At 43.8% G+C, this 13,105-nt stretch overlaps 1 pseudogene; it reads left to right on the top strand.

Annotated features, from left to right (window-relative positions):
• The first annotated feature begins 9,050 nt into the window (after nucleotides 1–9,050).
• Nucleotides 9,051–9,224, top strand: LOC130359909 (U2 spliceosomal RNA; annotated as a pseudogene).
• Nucleotides 9,225–13,105: the final 3,881 nt, after the last annotated feature.

Here is a 13,105-nt window from a genome sequence, read left to right as displayed (position 1 = left end):
TTTCCAGTGACGTTATTACGCTGCTGCGCCGGCGCGGCGTGCGTAGTGACGTAATAACGACGCCGGAAAGCAAGGCCCGGACCCTGGAGAAGATGCGCAAGATACCGGAGGATCGCGAAGTGGACCCGGAGCAGTGGGGATAGGTAAGTGAACCTGCTGGGGCACATTACACTGCTATCCGACAGCAGCTTAAGCATTTTGCGCTGTCGGATAGCAGTTAATGCGATTGCCCCGACATATAAAAGCATCGTATGTCGATGCTGACATCGACATACGATGGCCTCTGAGAGGCCATCGTATGTCGATTTTATTATATGTCGGGGCCATCGTAGGTCTGGGGGTTACTGTATATATATATCAACTGGCTCCGGAAAGTTAAACAGATTTGTAAATTACTTCTATAAAAAATCTTAATCCTTCCAATAGTTATTAGCTTCTCAAGTTTTCTGTCTAACTGCTCAATGATGATGTCACGTCCCAGGAGCTGTGCATGATGGGAGAATATTCCCATGGGAACTGCACAACTCCCGGGACGTGAGTCATCAGAGAGCAGTTAGACAGAAAACAACAACTCAACTTCAGAAGCTAATAACTATTGGAAGGATTCAGATTTTTTAATAGAAGTAATTTACAAATCTGTTTAACTTTCCGGAGCCAGGCCTGGAATACCCCTTTAATTACCAATACTATTTCATGATACCTTTTTGGTCACTTCCTATCTTTAGGATTACTAGACTGTTTATTGGCTGAAGGGGTCTTGCTGACACTATTTGTGCTTTTTTCCCAATTTAAGATTTGGTAAAAAAGATGTTCTAGAAAATGCTGTTTAATCAAATTCTGAAAAATATGGTAGTGTCCTTTTTAAAGCAAACTCTGGAAAGCCCAATATTCTCACATTGTCCCTTCTAGACCTGTTTTTCATATGTGTAAATAAATAAATAAAAAACTGTCTGTAAAATCCTGTGTTTATTTTGTAATATTGTCATCTAGCGTACTGACCCTTCCTCCTACCTCATCACACCTGCCTCTGATCTTATTTATATCATCCACGATTAACATGATGTCTGCCGAAATTGTCCCCACTTCCATACTGAGTGCGGTCAATAAATTATTGCATTCATGAACAGCCTCCAAAATGTCCACCAATGTGGGATCTACCACCCCCTCTTCCTGAGCAGAGTAAACCTCTTAATCTTAGTTATTTTGATGTGGGTTTTTACTGCCACATTACGGAAAGAGAAATATTTATCCATGTTATTCATGGCTTTTGGCTCTTTGCCCTCGCTATTAGGGCTCAGTGATTTAGGGACCTTTGTCGGTGCCATAATGAATACGCAAACAAAGGTACAGCGATCGGCACTGTTGAAAATATGCTCAGGTGTTTTATCGATCCCACTGATCGACACACACCTACAACACACACCTACGATCCTCCTCACTGTGCTCAACCCCGTACAGACTTCAACACATGCCAGGATAGAAGTAAGAAAGGAGATGGGGGAGCACTCATGAGTCAGAGTCTCTTGGAAGGTGCAGACTTTGTTTTTTATTCAGGTGCAGTTAAAATTCCATAGCACATGATGCCAGGGTCCGCAGTGTGGTGCAGTGAACAGCTGCTTTCGCACAGACTACTGAAGAAGCGCCAGCCTTTGGCGCGAAAGCGGCTGTTCGCTACACCACGGGGCGGATCCTGGCATCCTGTGCTATGGAATTTTAACTGCACCTGAATAAAAGACAAAGTCAGCACCTTCCAAGAGACATATATGTTCAAAAAGAAAAGGAAAACATCGGCGACTCACCAGTTCAGCTGAATGTATTCTTCTTTATTGAAGTATACTCACATACACATATTAGAAGGAAGAGGGTAGTGGGGAGACAGTGATGAGCGACCGAGCTCCGTTTCACACGACTGGCGTGCTTCCTCCGGCAATACTAATTCCTACCTGTGCAAGGTACATGTACAGGTGAGTGCAAATCTTCTGCCTATCACGCCGCTGGACGCGAATCACGTGATCAGATGACGTGAAGGCAGAAGGGCGTGATTTAAAATCTAGAAGCAAGCTGTTAACTCTGTCCTGTCATTCAACCCAATATTGCCTGTTGCATTCGTCTTAATAATCTATAATGTTTCAATGCATAATAGTTTCTGGTCTATACGTTCTTACTTGTTATAGTAAACTTTTTCTAGGCCTAGAAACCGCAGGACTTCTGGGTTACCATTGTGCTTCTCTTTTACAAGGGACTGCAACCTTCCAAGAGACTCCGACTCGTAAGTGCCCCCCCCCATCTACTTTCTTACTTCTATCCTGCCAAAATGAATACTCTCACTGTCCCCACCCAACTATATCAAGAAATCGGTTGATTTATAGAAATTGATGGAGCTGATGATTCAGATTAAAGGGGTTATCCACCATAAGGTGATTTTAGTACATACCTGTCAGACAGTAATGGACATGCTTAGGAAGGATCGATGCTTGTCTAGGTTAAATGTTGTGAGGTTACCAAAAAGCTGAGGCTATTATTTTGCAAACTGGCTATTTCCTGTTGGAGTTTGTCCCCTTAAACTACAAATCCCATGATTCCTTGTTTGTAAGTGTGGGGTTACTTTTCTCCCTCCCACACATCAGCCACCCCACCCTTTGAAGCACACCTGTGATCTCTTTAATGCAATAGACAAGTGTTTTCTGACCAGAGTGCCCCCAGCTGTTGCAAAAACAGAATGATCTTCCTCCGCGGTCGCTCCACCCATTGAAGCAAAGACAGGCTTCCTCTAAACACCTGACTAGCAATGTAATGTCTCGGGCCACACTGCAACCAGGGAAAACCTGAGACAAGACTAATTTTGTATGCTGATAAACCCTGGGGTAAAAATCACAGAAGAATAGCAAGAGCACCATGAAACATTGGTACAGACACTATATTATGAACAACACTAACTTAAAAGCCCTTGAAGCATGGTCAAATAGGCCATAATTGAAGGTTGTTCATACAGCCTGGTTGGATCTCATGCCTTCTCACATGCAGGAATCTCTCTTGGGTGCTTCTTTGCACCTCATTCACAGGTGTACCATCTTTCTCTGTACTCCTCCAATATTTCTCCACTCAGTGAAACCTGCGTCCAACATGGTGCCACATCTCTTTCTCTTCTCTGCTCCATTTCCGTCTGCTACTGCAGAGCAAGAAGATACTTCTGAGCACATTGACTTATGTGCACTCCAGCCACTACTAGGCCTCTTTGTACTGACAACAGAACTCTGGGGTGACCTGGGAAGACCTAACAGACACTCCAGACCTCCAACCATCAGCAGGACCTGGCACTTCCATGTCCACTGCATGCTCCAGGTAGCCACAGCACCTCATAAACCAGGTATACGACACCATGTGCTGCAGAGGAGGCGTGGATCATCTCTAGCATCTCAATCAGTTGCCTTTCATAGCCTTGTAATTTATGTTAATTTATATTTTATTGTTTTTTATTATTTCAATTCATTTCATTTTTTCAATAAGAAGATGAACTATTAAAAAACATGCTTATGATATTTTTTTCAAACAATATTAAATCACTTGTATTATAATTTTAATTCTATTATTTTTCACTATTTTGTACTGTCCTTATTGTAGTAATATAAAAATGTACACAGGCATAAAGAGGGCATCATGTTGGTAAACAGTAAAGAAAGCAATGTGCAATATCAGAAAAATGGTGTCACATTGCAATTAATTGGACATCTATCTGGGACACATCAATAGTAAAAAAAAAAAATCCATCACCACCTGTTGTTGCTTGTCCGCCATTCAGTTCCCTGATCATACCTTGACCCCTGTGTACAGCAGCAACAATCAAAAAATGATCCAGCATCAATGTGTCAACTTATAACAGCCTCTTATTTAGTCCATAAAAACAAGCACTGTGTGTTCTGGTAAAATATGCCCTTTCAAATAGAGGTAGGAAAGGAGATATCATAACTGAGCATACAGCGCTTGTTTAAATGGAATAAAAATAATGGCCCTAACACGTTGAATCGTCGTTTTTGGAATATTACACCTATCTGGAACCTATACCCAAAATGTCAGTAAACAATGTATTCACAGAATGAGGACAGTAAGGCCACTTTTACATGACAGAATATTGCTGCAGTATTTGTAAGCCAAAACAGGGGTGTACCCCAAAAACAAACAAAATGCAAATGTTTCTGTCATACTTTTTCCCTGTTTTTGTTCCACTTCTAGATTTGGCTTATAAATACTGAGGAAAATACTGACTAAAACTTTGGCTAGTAAAATTGACATTGGGCTAGCTTCACAACTTGAATAAACACAGCAATGATTTCCAATCTTTTCATGACATGCCACCATCACATCAACTTTTGGGGGCTTCCGTTTCTACGCAGTGCATTTTTCGGTAAAAATGACATCTTATCTTTATTCTGTAAGTCCATACGGTTAAAATGATACCCTACTTATATATGTTTGATTTTGTCGTACTTCTGAAAAAAATTATAACTACATGCAGGAAAATTTATACGTTAAAAATTCTCATCTTCTAACCCCTATAACTTTTTTATTTTTTACACCGTGTTCTTAAGTTTTTATTGGTACCATATTTGTATTGATCGGACTTTTTTATCGCTTTTTATTCATATTTTCATGATTTAAAAAGTGACCAAAATACGCTGTTTTGGATCTTGGAATTTTTTTGCACGTACGCCATTGACCGTGGGGTTTCATTAACAATATCTTTTTATAGTTCGGACATTTACACATGCGGGGATACTACATATATTTATTTTTATTTTTATTTACACAGTTTTTTAATGCGAAAAGGGGGGTGATTCAAACTTTTATTAGAGAAGGGGTTAAATGACCTTTTTTGCAGTGTTATAGCTCCCATAGGCGGCTATAACACTGCACACACTGATCTCTTACACTGATCCCTGCAAAGCCATAGCTTTGCATGGATCAGTGTTATAGGGGGTTGATTGCTCAAGCCTGTAGCTCAGGCTTGGAGCAATCAAATGCCGATAGGACGCGACAGAGCAAGGTAAGGGGACCTCCGCTCGCGTCCTAGCTGATCGGGATATCATGAATTTATCGCAATAGTCCCAATCAGCCCGACTGAGCTGCCGGGAATCTTTTACTTTCATTTTAGACGCGGCGATCAACAATGATCGCCGTGTCTAAAGGGTTAATAGCGCGCGGCACAATGATCGGTGCCGCACGCTATTAGCCCAGGGTCCCGGCTATCATTAGGGGGACCGACCCAGTATGATGCGGGGTCACGGCGTGACCCCGTTTTAAATACCGGGACCTGGCGTAGGGTGTACAGGTACACCCTATGTCCTTCATAACTCTTTTATATTTACATACAGGTACGCCCTACGTCCTTCATAATTCTTTTATATTTCCATTCCCAGACCCATATGAGGGCCTGTTTTTGCATGACCAGTAGTTCTTTGTAATGACATCACTCAATTTACCCTAAAATATATGGTAAACCCCCAATGTTTTAAAGGAAATTTAAACTAAAATCATAATTTTGCAAATTTGGGGGTTTTGTTTTCGCTGTGTACACTTTACGGTAAAAATTACCTGTTTTTTTTATTCTCTTTGTCAATACGATTAAAATGATACCCATGGTTACATACATTTCTATTATTGTACTGCTTTTAATAAATATCAAACTTTATTTTTACAAAATCAGTATGTTTAAAATTCCCCTATTTTGACCACCTCTAACTTTATTTTTCTGTATTCAGGAATGTGTGAGGGCAAATTTTTTGCGCCATGATCTGTAGTTTGTTTTGGTACCACATTTGCGTATATGTCACTTTTTGATCACTTTTTTTATGAATTTTTTTTTGCAGTTTGATGTGACAAAAAAGCTGAAATTTTTGATTTTTTTTTTTTACGTTTACGCTGTTCGCCTAAGGGGATCAATAACATAATATTTTTATAGTTCAGACATTTATGAACGCAATGATACCAAAAATGTTTATTATTTATCGTTTTTTTACGCTTTTTTGTATTGAAACTTTATTGGGGGAGGGGCTTTTTCAATTTTTTTCCACTTTTTTTAAAACTTTTTTTTACATTTATTTTTATTTTTTTTAGTCCCCATGGGGACTATTTATAGCAATCATTTGATTGCTAATACAGTTCAGTGCTATGCATAGGGCATAGTACTGATCAGTATTATCGGCGATCTTCTGCTCTGGTCTGCTGGAAGGTAGACCCCGGGAGACGGACGGAGGCAGGTAAGGGGACCTCCGTTCACCATCTTGGCTGATCTGATCCCCGCAACAGTGCTGCGGGTGATCAGATCAGCCATTATAAGTGCAGATGCTGTGATCTGTATTGATCATGGCACCTAGGGGTTAATGGCAGACATCAGTGTAATCGCTGATGTCCGCCATTACCGGAGGGTCCGCGGTTGCTGACAGCCACCGGGACCCGCCGGGAATGAAGCTAGCGTAGCTTCTGCCTTCTTGTCACAGCCGCGCCGTAAATGTACGACACTGTGTGTAAATGTACGACGCTAAGTGATGCTATGCAGCGCCGTACATTTACGGTGCATGTCCTTAAGGGGTTAAGGAGAAAAAAATCCAGCAAAATGTGTAATCCAATTTCTCTCAAGAATGGAAATACCTCATATGTTGAAGTAAAGTGTTCTGCGGGCTCACAGCATGGCTCAAGAGGGAAAAAGCAACTGTGGGATTTTGGAGAGAGGTTTTTGGGGGCCATATTGCATTTAGGAAGCCCCCATGGTGCAAGAATGGCAACAAAAAAACCTCCACATGGCATTCTATTTGGGAAACTACACCTATCGAGGAATGTAACAAGGGGTACAGTGAGCCTTAACACCTCACGGGTGTTTGACGGCTTTGCACAAAATTTGGTCATAAAAATTGAAAATTTTATTTTTAACACTAAAATGTTGGTGCTACCCCAAATTTTTTATTTCACAAGGGGTAATAGCAGAAAATGTCCCCCAAAATGTAAACCCCCTTTCTTCTGAGTATGGAAATACCTCATATGTGGATGTAAAGTGCTGTGCGCACACTACAATGCTCAGAAGGTAAAGAGCAAAATTTGGCTTTGGAAAGAGAATTTTGCTGAAATGGTTTTTGGGGGGCATGTTGCAATTAGAAAGTCCCCTGGGTGCCAGAACAGCAAAAAAATACAAATAAATAAAAAACACATAGTAAACTATTTGGGAAACTACACCCCTCAAGGAATGTAACATGGGGTACAGTGAACCTTAACACCTCACACGTGTTTGACGACTTTTCGTTAAAGTTGGACGTGAAAATGAAAAATTTGATTTTTAACACTAAAATGCTGGTGTCATCCCAAATTTTTCATTTTCACATGGGGTAAAAGGAGAAAAAGGCCCCAAAATGTGAAGCCCAATTTCTCCCAAGTAAGGAAATACCCCATATGTGGATGTAAAGTGCTCTGCTGGTGCACTACAGGTCTCAGAACAGAAGAAGCGCCATTGGGCTTTTGGAGAGAGAATTTGGCTGGAATTGAAGTCAGGGGCCATGTGCATTTACAAAGCTCCCATGGGGCCAGAACAGTGGACCTCCCCATATGTGAACCCATTTTGGAAACGACACGCCTCACATAATGTTATAAGGGGTGCAGTGGGCCTTTATACCCAACTGGCATTTGACAGGTCTTTGGAACAGTGGGCTGTGCAAATAAAAAATAAAAATTTTCATTTTCACAGACAACTGTTCAAAAAATCTGTGGGGTGTAAATGCTCACTGCACCTCTTATTACATTCCATGAGACAGCTCGGTAGATAGCCAGGTAGCTAAGTACATATGTGGGTAGGTACCACTCACAATCCCTGCCCACAATGATGATGCCCGGCTGCCCCATATGGTTAGCCTCGTCACGTACTTCTCCAGTTCCTGCAGATGATTGCTGCCGCCTGATGCCATCCTGCTCACTAAGGATAGGGCTGTCTGTAGAGCAGGGAGCGCTAGGAAGGCTCTGGTTCTCCCCTCCATGCTGCTGACCACTTCTCCACCTCCGTGCTGCCTGTGTCCTAAAATTAAATTCTGCCCAAGCCCCCTGCTATAAAATTACTGACGTAATGTTAAAATCACCAATGTTGCCACAGAGTCCCCAATGTAAACAGTAAATCTGTCTTGGCCTAAGGCTGCAGTCCAAAGGCTACTAATACAGGCAAATTAGTAGCCTTTGGACTGCAGCCTTAGACCAATACATGCTCATGTTTATAGACCGTGCGACCAGCAATGCTGGTATATGGGACATATTGTTCATCCCATATTTATAAGCACTGACAGATTTACTGTTTACATTGGGGAGTCTGCTGCAATATTTTTGATTTTAACATTATGTCAGTTCTAAATAGCACGTTAAAAATTATGTTTTATCAAGGTTAAGATTATGTATTAGGCTGGGTTCACACTACGATTTGAACTACGGCTCCCGTATGCGGCTGGGAGGAGGGGTGGGCGGGGCTTAATTGTGGGTATTTTTGTTGATTCTTTAAAATTACTACAGCCAAATTTCCCTTACATCCATAATTTTTTTTATCAATAATCATTATCATTTTTATCATATTTCATTATTACCCCTAAACATTTTACCCTCTGTCAAAAGGATAGGGGAAAAGATGTCTGATCGCTGGGGTTCAGTCACCAGGAACCCCCCCGCGCGCGCGATCTCCAGCGTGGCGTCCCAAACATCGAACTCCGCTCTGTGGCAGATGATGGGTGACCACAACTATCACACCCCCTCACGTCTATGGGAGGAGGCCCCCTCCTATATACATGAATGGAGGGGCATGGTGTGACATCACGAACACGGAAGCTTCGAAGCTTCTGTGTTCAAAACACTGTACTGCTTGCCTGGAGATCGCTGGGGGTCGCTTGAATCTCCATACAACATAAGTGGTGTCTCTCCCTAAGAGGATTACTTATCCCTTTTACAAGGAGGAATTTTTTCAATGGTACTGACCAAATCCTGTATACTGAGATCAATATTACTAATAATATCAGTATACAAGGAGGAATATTATCACTTTTTTAGCCTTTTGGCTAAGATCAAGTGTAGTATCTGTTCTTATCAGTTTCTGCCAGTGGACAGAGAAACACTGGTGTGGGACTTGTGGGGATGGGTGTAGCAGGGTGTTCCAGGGCTGGTTCTGAGGAATCAGCTCAATGGCTGCCCCGATATGACCTGTACCCTTCGGGTCTCACAATGAGGCTGAGAGGGTCTAGAGCCGAGGTACTTTTGTGCCTCAGGGAGTGGTGACCCCGAGATGCCGAAACTCACTAGGGTACTGACTCATTGAGTGGAAGCACTGGCACCATATCTCTCTGCATCTGTGGCACTCACCTCTTGATTTCCGGCCTTCTGGCTAGAATCAGAGATATTTTTATAGATCCAGCTGGATGTCCGGGCACACATTTACTTATTTCGTTCTTTTTGTGTCACTTTTTGCATGTTGTACACAGGATTTTCAGGATTGGCATATGTTGGACAAACATGTTAGACTCTGCATTTTTCAGTGCCCTCTACACAATCTTTATATCTATCGGACCTGAACAATTATAACCCCCCCCCCCCCCCCTTGATGACAGCAAAGTAAAAGTAGGTAGGTAGGTGAGCAGGTAGGAAATTAGCCAGATAGGTAGGTCACTATGTAGCTAACCAGGTAATTAGGTAGCCAGGTAGGTAGCTAGCTAGCTATGTAGGTAGGCAGCCAGGTAGGTATGTAGCTAGGTAGGTTGCCATGTAGGTAGATATCTAGGTAGGATATTACTTCGCTTGGTAGGTAGATTGCTAGGCAGGTAGTTGGGTGGATAGATAGCCAAGTAGCTATCTAGGTAAGTAGACAGCCAGGTGGGTGGCTAGGTAGACAGCAAGGTAGGCAGCGAGCTATCTAGGTAGACTGCCAGGTAGGAGGGTGGGTGGATAGGTAGACAGCCAGTTAGATAGGTATGAAGCCAGGTGGGTAGGTAGGAAGAAAGGGAGTTAGGTGAGGATGTAGGCAGCTAGGTGGGTTGGTGAGTAGGTAGGTAGACAGTAAGCTAGGTAGGTAGGCAGTCAGGTGGGTAGGTCAGGAAAGCAGCCAGGTGGGTAGGTAGATAGGTAGGGAGGAGGCCAGGGAATAGGCTGGCAGGTGACCAGGCCCCCTTAAACAGCCCCCCACCACCACTGCTTTATGCCTGGCATAATAAAAAATAACAAAAATAGGTACTCACCTACTCCCATGCAGTTCATTATGGTCACATCCATCCGCTTTCACCATACCACATCCTCTCTACTCCACAGGCGCCAATGAGTGATGTCACCGGCGCCTGTGTTGGGGGCAGAGTTTACGGCCTGCTTGACTGACAGGCAGCTTTCAACTGTATGAGCGTGGGCATATACAGTTGAAAGCAGCGCTCGCTTGTCTGGGGATCCGGGACAAGTGTCCGGGATGCCCATAAGGGAACGAAGGGGCAAAATAATTTAAAACATTTTGTCCGGCTGGGCCTATTTTAACCTAGGGGCCTGGAGCTGCAGCTCCATCTGCTCCTATGTTAATCCGGCCCTGGTCAGAACCACTGTAACTAACGGCCACCCCTGTGAAAATCACCAACTTAGGCCTCAAATGTACATGGTGCACTCTCACTCCTGAGCCATGTAGTGCGTCCGCAGAGCCCTATACATCCACATATGTTGTATTTCCGGACTCAGGACAAATTGTGTTACAAATTTTGGGTGTCTTTTTTTCTTTTTACCTCTTGTGAAAATGAAAAGTATGAGGCAACACCAGCATGTTAGTGTAAAAAATGTAATTTGTTTACACTAACCTGCTGGTGTAGCCCCCAACTTTTCCTTTTCATAAGGGGTAAAAGTAGAAAAAGACCCCCAAAATTTGTAACACAATTTCTCCCAAGTTTGAAAATATTTGTCCCTTAACTGTTTCCTTCAAATATGACAGGACTTGGGAGTGAAAGAGCGCCATGCGCATTTAAGGCCTGAATTAGGGATTTGCATAGGGGCGGACCCAGATGCAAGGATTACCATTGCCCCGCCACCCAAAATACCCTATGGCAGTGTTTTTCAAACAGGATGCCTCTAGCAATTGCAAAACTCCCAGCATTCCTGGACAGTCAATAGATGTCCAGCAATGCTGGGAATTGTTGTTTTGCAACAGCTGGAGGCTCAATTTAGGAAACAGTGCCGTTTTAAATTTTTATAGTGGGGGGGGAAGCAGAAAAAGGGTATGTGTATGTAGTGTTTTACTCTTTATTTTGTGTAGTGTAGTGGTTTATGGTACATTACGCGGGTGGGAGTTTACAACGAAGCTCGAAGCTCGAAGTTTGAGCTGTGGTGGAAAATTTTCCGAAGCTTAAAATTTCAGCAGGAAACTCACTGTAAACCCCCGCCCGTATGAATGTACACTGTACATTCACATGGGGGGGGGGGGGGGGGCTGGGGGGGCTGGGGGGGGGCAAACCTCCAGCTGTTACAAAGCACTGACAGACCATGCATGCTTAGTTATGCAAAAGCTGGAGGCACACTGAGTTAGGTAACAGACCCTAATTCAGCGTTTCTCAACCAGTGTTCCTCCAGCTGTTGCAAAACTACAACTCCCAGCAAGCACTGACTGCCAAAGACCATGCTGGGAGTTGTAGTTATGCAACAGCAGGAGGTACACCACCACAACTCTCAGCATGTCTTTTTGTTGTCTGTGCATGCTGGGAGTTGTAGTTATGTAGCTGTGGAATGCCACCTCACTCCTGCTGGGTAAGGGTGATTGTGGCTGCCCCAATCACCCTTTTTTTCTGGGGCAACGGAATTGCCGCAAATCGCCGACCTAAATCAGGAACCCCCCAGGCCTTCGCACGGGATGCCTGCTGAACAATTTTGCTGAAAACCGCAGGGTGTACCTGTTCTCCCTGAGTCCTTAACCTCTTGGGGACGCAAGGCGTATGGGTACACCCTGCATCCCTGATCCTTAAGGAATCACCCTGGTCCAGTTTAATGGGTTTAAACAGTTCTCACCCCGGTGGGTCCCGGTTGCTACCGGCAGACAGGACCCACGGCTAATGCCGGGCACGGCCGATCGGACTGATGCCTGGCATTAACCCTTTAGATGCCGAGATCAAAGTTGATTGCGGCGTCCACAACGAAAGTAAAAGTATCCCGGCAACTCAGCGGAGATGATCGGGACTATCGCGACAAAATTGCGATGTCCCAATCAGCTTGCAGAAAGGAGCAAGGTTTAAAAAAGACCAAACCAGGGGTGGTGCCGGAAGTATAAGTGATTACAGTACAGTTACATTCAATGACTCACAGGTTATGTCTTCGTCCTCCAAAAAATACATCCCCCATGAGGTAGGTCCCTCCAGTGAACAGGCAGATTCCCCCTGTAAGCAGACAGGTCCACTAAGTTGATAAGTAGTTTCCCCAATGTGATAGGTCCTCTATTAAGTTTGTAAGACCCCCCCCCCCCAGTAGGTAAGTTCACTCTATTAGTTAGGTGCGGTAGTTTACCCTAGTAATAGTTAGACAGGTATTTTCCCACATTAGAATGGAGAGTTCCCCCAGTTGGTTGGTCCCTGTATTAGGTAGGTAGTTCACCCCCCCCTTAGGTAGGTAGTTAGCCAGCCAACCAGGTAGTCTGTGGAATGCATCTTATGCAACGAGACAGGGAGAGCAGCAAGCCAGGGAAAGAAGCGCACAGATGTGCAGCAGAGTCTATGTAGTGATCGGTGGTGGGCTGAACATACAGACTCTAACCAAATAAAAGCATCTGGCATGTCTGTGTGTTATGTCAAAAGTTTTCAACCTCTTAAGGACCAAGGACGTCGGGGGACGTCCTGGCACCCTGTGCCTTAAGGATGAAGGACGTCCCCGGACGTCCAGGCGTTTCTCCGGTCTCTGCCCCCCGCCGGGCAGAGATCTAAACGGCATTCCTGCTGAAATCCTTCAGCAGGCATGCCGTGCAAATGCCGAGGGGGGTCATCAGACCCCCCCTTGTCGGCGATTGGCACTAATCGCGAGTGAATTTACACTTTCGATTTGCGCCGATTCGGGGTCATATGGGTCTATGGTGACCCGGTGACCCAGAAAA

This window comes from Hyla sarda, chromosome 2 (assembly GCF_029499605.1).
Source record: "Hyla sarda isolate aHylSar1 chromosome 2, aHylSar1.hap1, whole genome shotgun sequence".
Taxonomy (NCBI): domain Eukaryota; kingdom Metazoa; phylum Chordata; class Amphibia; order Anura; family Hylidae; genus Hyla; species Hyla sarda.
Note: the sequence above shows the minus strand (reverse complement) of the source record. Positions and strands in the feature narration are given on the sequence as shown.